The sequence below is a fragment of the Schistocerca cancellata genome, chromosome 7 (assembly GCF_023864275.1).
Source record: "Schistocerca cancellata isolate TAMUIC-IGC-003103 chromosome 7, iqSchCanc2.1, whole genome shotgun sequence".
Lineage (NCBI taxonomy): Eukaryota > Metazoa > Arthropoda > Insecta > Orthoptera > Acrididae > Schistocerca > Schistocerca cancellata.
Window position 1 is genome coordinate 14208433 of NC_064632.1, and position 16129 is coordinate 14224561.

The following is a 16129-nucleotide window of genomic DNA, read 5'->3' on the forward strand; positions in this document are numbered from 1 at the left end:
AGCAAGGCGACTTGCTCTGCACAGAGACGATAGAGAGAATTATTATGTGAACACCTGTTCACAGCCTCGTCTTAACTCGTAAGAAGTTAAACTGAAAAGTCTCCCAGTATGGAGAATCGCACTGAGCACTGACAGTTAACGCTTGCGAGCTATCTGAGGGAAGTGTTGTATGTGCTATTCCAACCAAATAGTGTGTAGCATGACAGTTAGCTAGGGAGTAACTAGGAGGCCATCAGTCCCTTAGCTTACACACTACTTAACCTAAATTATCCTAAGGACAAACACACGCACCAATGCCCGAGGGAGGACTCGAACCTCCACCGGGACCAGCCGCACAGTCCATGACTGCAGCGCCTCAGACTGCTTGGCTAATCCGGCGCGGCTCTCATGATAGAATCGACAAGAGGTACTCCTTGAATGACTGGCCGTAATACAACGTCATGATAGTTGTTACCTTGTAATTAGAAATCAGTATGCTTTTTTTTTAGTCCACCGCCATTTGACAATGTATTACTATACAAGTATTTATCTTCTACACAATCTGTATCTCGGCTTTCCGACTTTTATACAGTACTACAGACTGGAACCCTCTCTTTCAAATTCTAAATGTAGCAGGGGTAAAATACTGGGAGCGAAAGGCTATTTACCATTTGTACAGAAACCAGATGGCAGTTATAAGAGTCGAGGGGCATGAAAGGGAAGCAGTGGTTGGGAAGGGAGTGAGACAGGGTTATAGCCTCTCCGCGATGTTCTTCAATCTGTATATTGAGCAAGCAGTAAAGGAAACAAAAGAAAAAATTGTAGTAGGTATTAAAATCCAGGGAGAAAAAATAAAACCTTTGAGATTCGCCGATGGCATTGTAATTCTGTCAGAGACAGCAAAGGACTTGGAAGAGCAGTTGAACGGAATGGATGGTGTTTTGAAGGGAGGATATAAGATGAACACCAACAAAAGCAAAACGAGGATAATGGAATGTAGTCGAATTAAGTCTGGTGATGTTAAGGGCATTAGATTAGGAAGTGTGACACTTAAAGTAGTAAAGGAGTTTTGTTATTTGGGGAGGAAAATAACTGATAATGGTCGAAGTAGAGAGGATATCAAATGTAGACTGTCGATAGCAAGGAAAGCGTTTCTGAATAAGAGAAATTTGTTAACATCGAGTATAGATTTAAGTGTCAGGAAGTCATATCTGAAACTATTTGTATGGAGTGTAGCCATGTATGGAAGTGAAACACGGACTGTAAATAGTTTGGACAAGAAAAGAATAGAAGATTTCGAAATGTGGTGCTACAGAAGAATGCTGAAGATTAGATGGGTATATCACATAACTTATGGTTCAAATGGTTCAAATGGCTCTGAGCACTATGGGACTTAACATCTATGGTCATCAGTCCCCTAGAACTTAGACCTACTTAAACCTAACTAACCTAAGGACATCACACAACACTCAGTCATCACGACGTAACTAATGAGGAGGTACTGAGAAGAAGAGGAGTTTGTGGCACAACTTGACCAGAAGAAGGGATCAGTTGGTAGGACATGTTCTGAGGCATCAACGGATCAGAAATTTAGCATTGCAGGGCAGCGTGGAGGGTAAAAATTGTAGAGGGAGAGCAGGAGATGAATACACTAAGCAGATTCAGGAGGATGTAGGTTGCAGTAGGTACTGGGAGATGAAGGAGCTTTCACAGGATAGAGTAGCAAGGAGAGCTGCATTAAACCAGTCTCAGGACTGAAGACCACAACAACAACAACAATAGTACTACAGAGTTAAAAGTTGTTAGACAACGATTATATCATATCTGTTAACACTGCCTTAATAGATATGATATACTTTTCGCATTGTACTTGATAATGGCATAAAAACCGAAATCTAGATAGTACAGAAGATAAATGTAGTAATAAACGGTCAAGTGGAAGTTTACCCTTTTAAAAAATTATTGCATTACTGGGTCAACGTCATCGAAAGGATCAGTATTCGTTACCGACACATATAGTAACCCACTGACATTACGCACCAGCAGATCATTTACGCAGAGAGTATTATGTCTGTAAACTGATCTGTTGCAATCTATCATGTCTGTTAACTGATCTGTTGCAATCTTTACAAGGAGCTGCGTACACAGGGTGGAAACGTAAGGTACGGTTGAACTTTAAGGAATCAACCCGTAGAAATACAAGCAAATTCGTTATAGGGTCTTGAGCCCACGCTACAATTCTTTTCTACAGTAATAGGTAGAAAGAGACAGGAAGAGAGCGAACCAGCAGACTCTTCCTTACCTCAAATTTTAGAGACTCTTTCTTGACTATATAGTCATGTAATGAAAAAAGAGCCTGTAGAATATGAGGTAATGTAATGAAGAAAGACCTTGTAAAATTTGAGGTAAGAAAGAATTTCATGTCGTATGTTGGTACTCTCTCTTCATGTCTCTTTCCCTCCATTAATGTAGAAAAGAATTGTTACGGCCTCATGTTCTTCCACCCAGCAACAACGGATCAAAGTAAAATATACGTCAGCCATTAAACTTTTAACATCAAAAAAGAAAGTAAATACCAAAATTCTCCCTGTTGTTCGTGTACAGTGTTCCAAACTGAATACTTGACTAAAAATGTAATTTGGAAGTGAACAAAACTAATATATCAGGTAGAAACATCGGCTCTAAAGTAGACATGCTTTTTCTACTCCAGACTACATCAATCGTACTCGCTGGCGAGTGGTGAAGCACCAGATTTTCAGTAACTCTTGACCAGGTGGTGCCAACCTGCACAATCTTCCGTTACCTTATTGAAAGATAACGGGGACCCCGATGACAGGGCCCAGTTACCGGGCTTAAGGAGTCTGAACTGTAACGACTACCGTCCAAATTAACGTCAGTACGAACCATAGATAAACATATTAAGTATCAACTGGTGTCCCATACCATTATGGTAGTTGTTGGGTCCGTATGCTGCTAGCGAATCACTTGGAAACGTCCGTTTTCCCTCGGGGCCTCGACTCACGGATACATTCAGTCTGATGCTGTACACAGAACGGGGTCCCGTCTTAAAAGACTGATTGGTCCGTTGTTGTTGTTAGACGCACCAGTGTCGGACACTTTGCCGACAGTCGGTGGTATTCTAGACGCCGTCGCAGACCCAGTGTGGATATTTGTCTTGCCTCGAACACATCCACTTTTTGTCTAAAGGCACATGAGGTAACTGTACGGACCAGCGCGGACAATAGCGGATCCGAGGGGAATTCCGACTCACCAGGCAGTATCGATACCATCGATCTTTGAGCTGAGTAACGCTGTGCTCAGTAGAACATCAGTGCTGCAGCACAGCGAATGATGCCAGAAAGCAGGGTGCAGAGGCGACCAGTTCTTGTAAGCGACATTTCTCATTGTGGAGCTAAAAGTGGATTTCCATTGAGTTTTAGTATAATGTTGGGATGCTTAAACTTAGGTAAGCGTTTGAATATTTTTAACGGTAAAAATTATAACGTAGGTGGACGGTATCAAAGCCATTAAAGTCTAATCTCCTCCATGATGACTGAGTAGCGTAATGCTAACCGATGAATATGGCGCAGTCTTTGTTGATCCATTATGAACTCTGGGACAACGGCTGGCATGTATTTCTTGATGCAATAATTTACCAACAGCCGTATGTAATGTAGAAATTTATTTTATGAACTTCTTACGTGCTACAGTTTCAGCATTTCATTGATGCCGAAAGTGGTAGCACATAAGAACTTCGTAAATTAAATTTGAACAATTAATTTTCTGAACTTCTTATGTGCTACCAGTTTCGGCATTACACTGATGCCGAAATTGGTAGCACATAAGAACTTCATAAAATAAATTCATACAATTCATACGGCTGTTCGTAAATTATTACATCAAGAAAAAAATATGGCGCAATGTCGACGTGTTGTCGATCATTCGTCACGCTCTAAACTTCAGAAAAGAAGTTGTTTACATTTAAATAACGATTTATATCTAATTTCAGTTGGCTAGGATAATAAAGAGAAAACAGAGAAGGTTAAATGAAATGAAGAAACCCTCGAAAGGCATGAAGTTTAGTGAAGTTAAGAAGATCACTGAACACCATATCAAAGGAGCTGAATATGCTAAAAATTACCATTTATGATCCATTAAAACCAAATTCAGACATCAAATCTTTTCTGAGGAAGATATTTCTTCTTTTGTCTCCTCAATAGCATCAAGAATTAGTCAACCATGTGTCTACATTGACAAAATAATTCCATGCCGTTTCACGGGGCTGAATTGTGGCGAATTGCCTGTGGCCTTGCCCGGAAACTAGCCCCAAAGCAAAGTCTTACTAAAATTACCAAAATGACTGCAGAAGATTGGGTTTCTGGTTTCAAAAAGCGGAATCCTAAAATAAGCATAAGACAATTACCAAACAAGTGTCAGCGGTAGTCTAGGTTTCAAGAATGCTGAAATTTATTTACTATTTTTTTGCCAACTGTAACATCATTTTCGGAAAAAAAGTATCAGGAACGTAATTTGATACACGGTAAGATAGAATAGGAATTTTATTCTGTCTATGTTTTGTACTGTTGGTACTACCCTGTAACGCCAACAGTACAAATCGCAGACAGAATAAAATGGTATCGATAATAACCACGTACTCGGGTTGCAGGCTTCTAAAAATGTTTATATTGCTCTAAGGGCATTCCACATTTTTTATTTTCCTGATGCAGCTATACAGCTAACATTCATGGGTCACATAGAGTGTCATGCTTTTTTCCATGGAAGAGACAGATACCAGAACAAAAAGAAAAATCTCTTAAGTTGTTGGTATTCCTCCGGTCGCCCCAATATTTCTCCCCTCATGCACTAGTTGCGTGTTGCCTTTCAGTTTCTTCGTGGCGCTCTGAGTATGGCCTCGCCGAACCCATCTACTCCATATTAGCAGGAGAGTCTTTGAGACTCCTACCAAACCAAGCGACAGTGTGGCAACCCAGCTGCTGTCGAATTCCAACTTGTAGTGGCACCTTTACTTCGCCTCTTAGTGAGAAACCTGGTGCATAACCTTTCCTTATATACATGATGTGGATCGTGATAATGCTTTATACTTTGAGCGATTCCTCTGAAATACTGTACATCTGGAAATCCAAGCATGGTGCACTCTTCATGCCAAATTTAGTGCCAAATTTGTTGTAACCAGCTTTATGGTGGTGTAGTTTTAATGGCGAGCCGTGTACTTGTGACTTGTGTTGGTAATACTTAACCATATCCGCTAGAAGTTGTATGACTCTGTCAACGCAACCAAAGAATGAACTTTGTACAGGGTGATACGCTGAGGACGTTACAAACTTTCAGTGATGGTGGAGAATAAATGTTCGTGGAACATATCCCACTTATTCGTCAACGGATGATGTAGCCATCTCACTTTGGATCGAGTGTTTCGTGAAAACCACAATCAGACATTTCCTGAGAAGCAGATAGACAGAAGAGTTCCTGTTTCTTGGTCAGCTCGTTCATCTTACCTCCTCACCTTTTTTGATATCTTCTTGTGGGACCACGTCATAAGTTTAGTGTACGGGATGTCTACCGAGACTGAAGAAGATCTCGTGACGAGATTTTTCGGTACCTGCGACACTGTTAAAGTTACACTGGGGACATTATAAGGGGTAGGACAGAACGATGCCGTGCCTGTATTGACGCTGAGGGATGCGGATAGTGAACAAATGTTTACTGTAACGGCCTGTGTGATGTGGGCACGTAAATAGAATTCGTAACTACTGTATCGCCGACTTAGGATTTTCGGTCACTCTGCCATCAAGTTACGTGCGCCGTTATTGGTCCATCAACAGGGAAAGTGAACTGAGCGTTTTGGGGAGTATTCGGCGGCAATTGTGTGCGTTATGATCTGGAATTTGAAGCTGGAACCCTCACTTCGGGCGCTGCTCGAGCGAAATTCAAATAGATTTTCGCTGATACCTTTCGACTAGGTCGTTTTCAGACTGGGATCAACTACTTCAAACTTACACTCTTTTCCTTGTCTATCGAGGGAAGAGGAATACCGAATTATGTAAGACACCTTTTATCTGTTTTGTTTCACCCAGACATATTTCAAGACATTTTGTGCTATCTTCAGTGGGCTATTTTTTATTTTGTAACTTACATGATACTATTTGAAACATCCCCCTTACATACTTTATTTCGTTTTGTGTGATTTACCGAAGCCGCCAAACAGTTGATTTTTATGGATATATGACCGTGTGCTTAAGGGATGAAAGGTCATCGGTTTTTCTGCTGTGGTTTCGGAGGTATTTCAACAGAGTGCAGCTGTTCTGAGACGGAATTGTTAAAGATTGAAAGTTTTTCTATTATTAAAGACCACAAAGATTGCGAAATACAAACTGATATGTATTTTCTATTAACACACAAATTCTGAGGCAGTTGCTACCTTCGCCTTAGACGTTTAATTACGGTTATATATTTTACTGGTTTGCTGAATTTAAGTACTTTGTCACACGCAATTATGATGGTTAACATTCAAAACAATCCTCTCTGCAATCCATGGTTGTTGCTGGCCGCTGCAGTTGCCGCGAAATACGTAATTCGGCACTTGTTACTCTTGGTTTTATGTCACTCGCGAAGCGGTAGTGATGAGGGTCAACCGCAGGACGATAAGGGGGACATGCTCATTTGTCACACTCCGGTGAATTTACGATTTACTGCTCACTCGGCACATTCGCCATTGACACCATACTCAGCTCGACAGCCATTTCTTTATCTTGCTGCCTCTTGCAGCACTCGACAATCGACTCCTGTCTGCTGTCGACCTTGGTGTCGGATACTGATATCTATGTTCGTGGGATCACGGATCCCTTACATATTGGACATTTATTTTGGTAGCTATTCTGCTACACAATCTACAACTTCTCATGGGGTAGCAGAACAGCTACCAGAATAAACGTCCAATAGTATCATGTAGATGTGGTGCTATAGACGAATGTTGAAAATTAGGTGGACTGATAAGGTAAGGAATGAGGAGGTTCTACGCAGAATCGGAGAGGAAAGGAATATGTGGAAAACACTGATAAGGAGAAGGGACAGGATGATAGGACATCTGCTAAGACATGAGGGAATGACTTCCATGGTACTAGAGGGAGCTGTAGAGGGCAAAAACTGTAGAGGAAGACAGAGACTGGAATACGTCAAGCAAATAATTGAGGACGTAGGTTGCAAGTGCTACTCTGAGATGAAGAGGTTAGCACAGGAAAGGAATTCGTGGCGGGCCGCATCAAACCAGTCAGTAGACTGATGACCAAAAAAAAAAAAGTATCATGTAAGTCAGAAAATAAAAAATAACCCACTGAAGATACCACAAAAGTACCGAAACATCTCTGGGTGAAATAAAACATAAAAATGGTGTCTTGTATAAGGCGGAATTCCTCTTCCCATTTAGTAGCAAACACGGACATAAGACGAAGAACTGCAACACCAAAAAGTGATTACTTGTCTATCACCCTTGAAAATTTGTAATATCATAGCGGAATGACCCAGTATATCGAACCTTTCCGAATTATCTTATACAGGACAGACGCTGAAATTTTACTGTGTGAATAATTTTCCAGAGAGTATCCAACAACCCTCTTTTCAACGATTCAATTAGATCGGTGCGGTACTTGGAAGAAAATTTCGAAGCAGTCGTCGGAACGTTCCTTGCGTCTGTTTTTCCAGAAGACATTCTCTGGTGTATTCCGCCGCTCACACGCTGTTAAGTCACAAGAGGCCGCTTCCCAGAAGCTTTATCGTACATCTGCAAACCGCTTCCGTCGAAAGCGTCCTGTAACGCACTCGTGGTCGGATTTTCTTAGCGTTCTGCGTAGGCGGCATTTACGTTTCTGCGGTATCCTTCTTCCTGAGTTGCTGCCTTGTAAGACTCAGCGTTAATACCTCTTACGCACGACAGTGTCAGATAGTAGGAAGATTATCCTTCAGTTCATAAATCTGTAGATCAGCAGCGGGTTTCAACACTTACTTCTCTTTAATCTTGGCATCACGTGGGTTAAACGTAAACGCCACTCATGTATTGGGACTGTAACGACCGGCCGAGTGCTACTGGACAGTACGAGGAGCGATATACGATCGTCGGACATGTGACCAGCATGTCACCAATTACTCCAGCCGTTATTGCCAGAAGATGAATTCTGACGACACTGCTGTTACCTTCCCCACCGAAGGCAGCGTGTTTTTTTTTTTTTTTTGCCTGAAGATATTAATTGTACTGAGAAACGTTGAATTACACCATTGTACAAACGTCGATGCGAAACTTAAACACTACCGTTAAAACACTACTGGCCATTAAAATTGCTACACCACGAAGATGACGTGCTACAGACGCGAAATTTAACCGACAGGAAGCTGATGCTGTTATATGCAAATGATTAGCTTTTCAGAGCACTCGTACAAGGTTGGCGCCGGTGGTGATACCTACAACGCGCTGACATGAGGAAAGTTTCCAAACGATTTCACATACAAAAATAGCAGATGACCGGCGTTGCCTGGTGAAATGTTGCTGTGATGCCTCGTGTAAGGAGGAGAAATGCATACCATCACGTTTACGGCTTTGATAAAGGTCAGATTGCAGCCTATCGCGATTGCGGTTTATAATATCGCAACATTGCTGCTAGCGTTCCAGTGACTGTTAGCAGAATATGGAATCGGTGGGTTCAGGAGGGTAATACGGAACGCCGTGCTGGATCACAACGGCCTCGTATCACTAGCACTCGAGATGACATGGCTGTAACGGATCGTGCAGCCACGTCTCGATCCCTGGGTCAACAGACGGGGATGTTTGCAAGACAACAACCATCTGCACGAACAGTTCGACGACATTTGCAGCAGCAAGGAGTATCAGCTCGGAGACTATGGCTGCGGTTACCCTTGACGCTGCATCGCAGACGGGAGCGCCTGCGATGGTGTACTCAGCGACGAACCTGGGTGCACGAATGGCAAAACGTCATTTTTTCGGTTGAAACCAGGTTCTGTTTACAGCATCATCGTGGTCGCATCCGTGTTCGGCGACATCGCGGTGAACGCACATTGGAAGCGTGTATTGGTCATCGCCATACTGGCGAATCAACCGGCGTGATGGTATGGGGTGCCATTGGTTACACGTCTCCGTCACCTCTTGTTCGCATTGACGGAGCTTTGAACAGTGGACGTTACATTTCAGACGTGTAACGACCCGTGGATCTACCCTTCATTCGATCCCTGCGAAACCCTACATTTCAGCAGGATAACGCACGACCGCATGTTGCAGGTCCTGTACGGGCCTTTCTGGATACAGAAAATGTTCGACTGCTGCCCTGGCCAGATCATTCTCCAGATCTCTCACCAACTGAAAACGTCTAGTCAATGGTGGCCCAGCAACTGGCTCGTCACGATACGCCAGTCACTACTCTTGATGAAGTGTGGTATGGTGTTGAAGCTGCATGGGCAGCTTTACCTGTACACGCCATCCAAACTCAGTTTGACTCAATGCCCAGGCGTATCAAGGCCGTCATTACGGCCAGAGGTGGTTGTTCTGGGTACTGATTTTTCAGGATCTATGCACCCAAATTGCGTGAAAATGCAATCACATGTCAGTTGTAGTATAATATATTTGTCGAATGAATACCCGTTTATCATCTGCATTTCTTCTTGGTGTTTCAATTTGAATGTCCAGTAGTGTAATTATTTCATAATTAAGAAGTAACGTAATATGATCTAACAATCAGAAGTGGGAACACGCACGATGCATGGAGTACCAGTGCGTGTGCTGTCCGTGTGTGGATCGGGGAAGGTTCACGGTCTATCTGAGTTTTACCGGGGGCAAATTTTCTACATCTACATCTACATCTACATCCATACTCCGCAAGCCACCCGACGGTGTGTGGCGGAGGGTACCTTCAGTACCTCTATCGGTTCTCCCTTCTATTCCAGTCTCGTATTGTTCGTGGAAAGGAGGATTGTTGGTATGCCTCTGTGTGGGCTCTAATCTCTCTGATTTTATCCTCATGGTCTCTTCGCGAGATATACGTAGGAGGGAGCAATATACTGCTTGACTCTTCGGTGAAGGTATGTTCTCGAAACTTTAACAAAAGCCCGTACCGAGCTACTGAGCGTCTCTCCTGCAGAGTCTTCCACTGGAGTTTATCTATCATCTCCGTAACGCTTTCGCGATTACTAAATGATCCTGTAACGAAGCGCGCTGCTCTCCGTTGGATCTTCTCTATGTTTTGTATCAACCCTATCTGGTACGGATCCCACACTGCTGAGCAGTATTCAAGCAGTGGGCGAACAAGCTTACTGTAACCTACTTCCTTTGTTTTCGGATTGCATTTTCTTAGGATTCTTCCAATGAATCTCAGTCTGGCATCTGCTTTACCGACAATCAACATTATATGATCATTTCATTTTAAATCACTCCTAATGCGTACTCCGAGATAATTTATGGTATTAACCGCTTCCAGTTGCTGACCTGCTATTTTGTAGCTAAATGATAAAGGATCTATCTTTCTGTGTATTCGCAGCACATTACACTTGTATACATTGAGATTCAATTGCCATTCCCTGCACCATGCGTCAATTCGCTGCAGATCCTCCTGCATTTCAGTACAATTTTCCATTGTTACAACCTCTCGATACACCACAGCATCATCTGCAAAAAGCCTCAGTGAACTTCCGATGTCATCCACCAGGTCATTTATGTATATTGTGAATAGCAACGGTCCTATCACACTCCCCTGCGGCACACCCGAAATCACTCTTACTTCGGAAGACTTCTCTCCATTGAGAATAACATGCTGCGTCCTGTTTTCTAGGAAGTCCTCAATCCAATCACACAATTGGTCTGATAGCCCATATGCTCTTACTTTGTTCATTAAACGATTGTGGGGAACTGTATCGAACGCCTTGCGGAAGTCAAGAAACACGGCATCTACCTGGAGGCTCGGCACGAGCATTTCGGAAACTGCACGACTTGTCGGGTATTGGAGGAGTGCTGTGATGACTGTGTTCAACACGTAGCGTAACCAAGGAGGAATCACGTCCAGACGTCGAGCGGTTAGGCGGCCAGAGTTCACTGCAGATGTCGGACGTCGTAGGCTGGGCAGACTGGTGAAACAGGACAGGTGCCGAACTGTGGCGGAACTAACATTAGACTTTAATGCTGGGCAGAATAGAAGTGTGTCTGAACAGACTGTGTACCGAACACTTCTAATTATGGACCACTGCCGCCGACGACCCATGAATGTACCAAAAATCGTGACATCGGTGGCTACGACTGAAACGGGCACATGTTCATTGGCAGTGGACATTGGCGCAGGGGGAGAGCGTTGATTCCGATACCTTCTTCATCACGCCGATGAAAGGTCACCGGTACTGCGAGACGGAGACAAGCTGGTGGCAGCTCCATTGTGCTCTGGGGAACATTCACGTGGGCGTCCATGGGTCTAGAGGAGCTCGTGCGAGGCACCAAGACGGCCAAGGAGTATCGTATACTGGTTGCGGACCATGTATACCCGCCCATGACATTCATGTATGCTGACATTTTCCAGCAAGATAACTCGCCATGTCGCAAGGCCAGGAGTGTGATGTAGTGGTCCGAGGAACACAGTGGCGAGCTCCAACTGATGTGCTGGCCCCCCTAGTCGCGAGATCTGAGCCCGATCGAAAACATCTGGGATGTAATTAAACGTAGCCTCATTGCTTTCGCGCCATGACACGTCGCGACTGTGTGCCAAAAGTGGACATAACCGCTATTACGTAGCTGGGCATAATGTTTTGGCTGATCAGTGTATTGATTCCTTATTGTAACGCATTTTATTTCAATCGTCTCGCACCTGTCTCTGCTAACCTCTGACCATGATGACGACGACAGATTGAAATGGAACGCATCATAGTCCTATAAGCTTCAGCTTCCACGTTATTATCCGAAAACTGCAATGGCACCTAAGGCTTAGGAACCAAGCCCGCAGTATCAAATTACGTACTTCGTGCATACCCTGAAGAATTACATCAATGATCGGACTGACCAATGAGGAGGGCCTTAATGTCTTAGTTATTATTTACCAACAGTGTTCTTTGATATTTATCTGTTTTCTTCGTTCTGCAGGGATGGTTTGTATTTTGAGTATCATCTTTGTCATTAATTTCCATCGTATTTTTCCTTAGGTTGTCCTGAGTATGTCATTATTTCTGATTATACAGGGTGAGTCACCTAACGTTACCGCTGGATATATTTCGTAAAACACATCAAATACTGACGAATCGATTCCACAGACCGAACGTGAGGAGAGGGGCTAGTGTAATTGGTAAATACAAACCATAAAAAAATACACGGAAGTATGTTTTTTAACTCAAACCTACGTTTTTTTAAATGGAACCCCGTTAGTTTTGTTAGCACATCTGAACATATAAAAAAATACGTAAACAGTGCCGTTTGTTACATTGTAAAATGTTAATTACATCCGCAGATATTGTAACCTAAAGTTGACGCTTGAGTACCACTCCTCCGCTGTTCGATCGTGTGTATCGGAGAGCACCGAACTACGTAGGGATCCAAAGGGAACCGTGATGGACCTTAGGTACAGAAGAGACTGGAACAGCACATTACGTCCACATGCTAACACCTTTTTATTGGTCTTTTTCACTGACGCACATGTACATAACCGTGAGGGTTGAGGTACACGTACACACGTGGTTTCCATTTTCAATTACGGAGTGGAAAGAGTGTGTCCCGACATGTCAGGCCAATAGATGTTCAATGTGGTGACCATCATTTGCTGCACACAATCGCAATCTCTGGCGTAATGAATGTCGTACACGCCGCAGTACATCTGGTAATGTACATGAACGTCAGTAAAAAATAGCAATAAAAAGGTGTTAGCATGTGGACGTAATGTGCTGTTCCAGTCTCTTCTGTACCTAAGGTCCATCACCGTTCCCTTTGGATCCCTACGTAATTCGGTGCTCTCCGATACACACGATCGAACAGCGGAGGAGTGGTACTCAAGCGTCAACTTTAGGTTACAATATCTGCGGATGTAATTAACATTTTACAATGCAACAAACGGCAATGTTTACGTATTTTTTTTATATGTTCAGATGTGCTAACAAAACTAACGGGGTTCCATTTAAAAAAACTTAGGTTTGTGTTAAAGAACATACTTCCGTGCATTTTTTTATGGTTTGTGTTAACCAATAACACTAGCCCCTCTCCTCACGTTCGGTCTGTGGAATCGATTCGCCAGTATTTGATATGGTTTACGAAATATATCCAGCGGTAACGTTAGGTGACTCACCCTGTATACGATATGTAATTACAAATTAACCATATTAATGTTCCCATTCTCGCCCAGGCAAAGTATCGAAAGTCTAAGTACGTCAAACAGCATTCTGTTCGATAAGTCTTGTAGCTGCTCATGTAGCAAATCTGCACATCGGCGCTCTTTCCCATTCCATACGTCTACGATTTTCGAACATTCATTGTGTGGCGGTGTCCTGATACGGCAGTGTTAATAGTCAAGACTTTGCTCTAGATGGCCCCACGGGGTGGCCGCGCGGTCTCCGGCGCCTTGCCACGGTTCGCGCGGTTCCCCCGTCCGTGGTTCGACTCCTCCCTCGGGCGTGTGTGTGTGTATTGTCCTTAGCGTAAGTTAATTTAAGTTAGGTTAAGTAGTGTGTAAAATCAATACGCAAAGAAGTGGGATACGGAAGTACTGAGGAATGACGAGATACGTTTGAAGTTCTCTAACGCTATAGATACAGCAATAAGGAATAGCGCAGTACGCAGTACAGTTGAAGAGGAATGGACATCTCTAAAAAGGGCCATCACAGAAGTTGGGAAGGAAAACATAGGTACAAAGAAGGTAGCTGCGAAGAAACCATGGGTAACAGAAGAAATACTTCAGTTAATTGATCAAAGGAGGAAGTACAAACATGTTCCGGGAAAATCAGGAATACAGAAATACAAGTCACTAAGGAATGAAATAAATAGGAAGTGCAGGGAAGCTAAGACGAAATGGCTGCAGGAAAAATGTGAAGACATCGAAAAAGATATGATTGTCAGAAGGACAGACTCAGCATACAGGAAAGTCAAAACAACCTTTGGTGACATTAAAAGCAACGGTGGTAACATTAAGAGTGCAAATGGAATTCCACTGTTAAATGCAGAGGAGAGTGTAGATAGGTGGAAGAAATACATTGAAAGCCTCTATGAGGGTGAAGATTTGTCTGATGTGATAGAAGAAGAAACAGGAGTCGATTTAGAAGAGATAGGGGATCCAGTATTAGAATCGGAATTTAAAAAGCTTTGGAGGACTTACGGTCAAATAAGGCAGAAGGGATAGATAACATTCCATCAGAATATCTGAAATCATTGGGGCAAGCGGCAACAAAACGACTATTCACGTTGGTGTATAGAATATATGAGTCTGGCGATATACCATCTGCCTTTCGGAAAACCATTATCCACACAATTCCGAAGACGGCTGAGCTGACAAGTGCGAGAATTATCGCACAATCAGCTTAACAGCTCATGCATCGAAGGTGCTTACAAGAATAATATACAGAAGAATGGAAAAGAAAATTGAGAATGCGCTAGGTGAGGATCAGTTTGGCTTTAGGAAAAGTAAAGGGACGAGAGAGGCAATTCTGACGTTACGGCTAATAATGGAAGCAAGGCTAAAGAAAAATCAAGACACTTTCATAGGTATTGTCGACCTGGAAAAAGCGTTCGACAATATAAAATGGTGCAAGCTGTTCGAGATTTTGAAAAAAGTAGAGGTAAGCCATAGGGAGAGACGGGTCATATACTATATGTACAACAACCAAGAGGGAATAATAAGAGTGGACGATCAAGAACAAAGTGCTCGTATTAGGAAGGGTGTAAGACAAGGCTGTAGCCTTTCGCCTCTACTCTTCAATCTGTACATCGAGGAAGCAATGATGGAAATAAAAGAAAGGTTCAGGAGTGGAATTAAAATACAAGGTGAAAGGATATCAATGATATGATTCGCTGATGACATTGCTATCCTGAGTGAAAGTGGAGACGAATTAAATGATCTGCTGAACGGAATGAACAGTCTAATGAGTACACAGTATGGTTTGAGAGTAAATCGGAGAAAGACGAAGGTAATGAGAAGTAGCAGAAAGGAGAACAGCGAGAAACTTAACATCAGCATTGATGGTCACGAAGTCAATGAAGTTAAGGAATTCTGCTACCTAGGCAGTAAAATAACCAATGACGGACGGCGCAAGGAGGACATCAAAAGCAGACTCGCTATGGCAAAAAAGGCATTTCTGGCCAAGAGAAGTCTACTAATATCAAATAACGGCCTTAACTTGAGGAAGAAATTTCTGAGGATGTACGTCTGGAGTACAGCGTTGTATGGTAGTGAAACATGGACTGTGGGAAAACCGGAACAGAAGAGAATTGAAGCATTTGAGATGTGGTGCTATAGACGAATGTTGAAAATTAGGTGGACTGATAAGGTAAGGAATGAGGAGGTTCTACGCAGAATCGGAGAGGAAAGGAATATGTGGAAAACACTGATAAGGAGAAGGGACAGGATGATAGGACATCTGCTAAGACATGAGGGAACGACTTCCATGGTACTAGAGGGAGCTGTAGAGGGCAAAAACTGTAGAGGAAGACAGAGATTGGAATACGTCAAGCAAATAATTGAGGACGTAGGTTGTAAGTGCTACTCTGAGATCAAGAGGTTAGCACAGGAAAGGAATTCGTAGCGGGCCGCATCAAATCAGTCAGTAGACTGATGGCCAAAAGAAAAAAAAAGTGTGTAAGCCTAGGGACTACTGACCTCTGCAGTTTGGTCCCATAAGAACTTACCACAAATTTTAAGTTTTTTTTCTCTAGATGGATCTTCTACCGTCGGTCTGCTGAAGATAAAATTTCTCTGATGAAGATGTGTGCGTCAGAGCAAACGCCTGAAGCTACGCACTGACCAGAGAGATTTGTCCATGTAATCTTCCGGTGCACATTAGGTATTTTCACTTGAATGTACAGTGTCACTCGTTTACCTGATAATAAAATTTCGACAGTATTGGCTAATACTGCTTCCTGTTTCCTCCTTCTCTGTAGGCTGCTGAACATTCCGAAGAA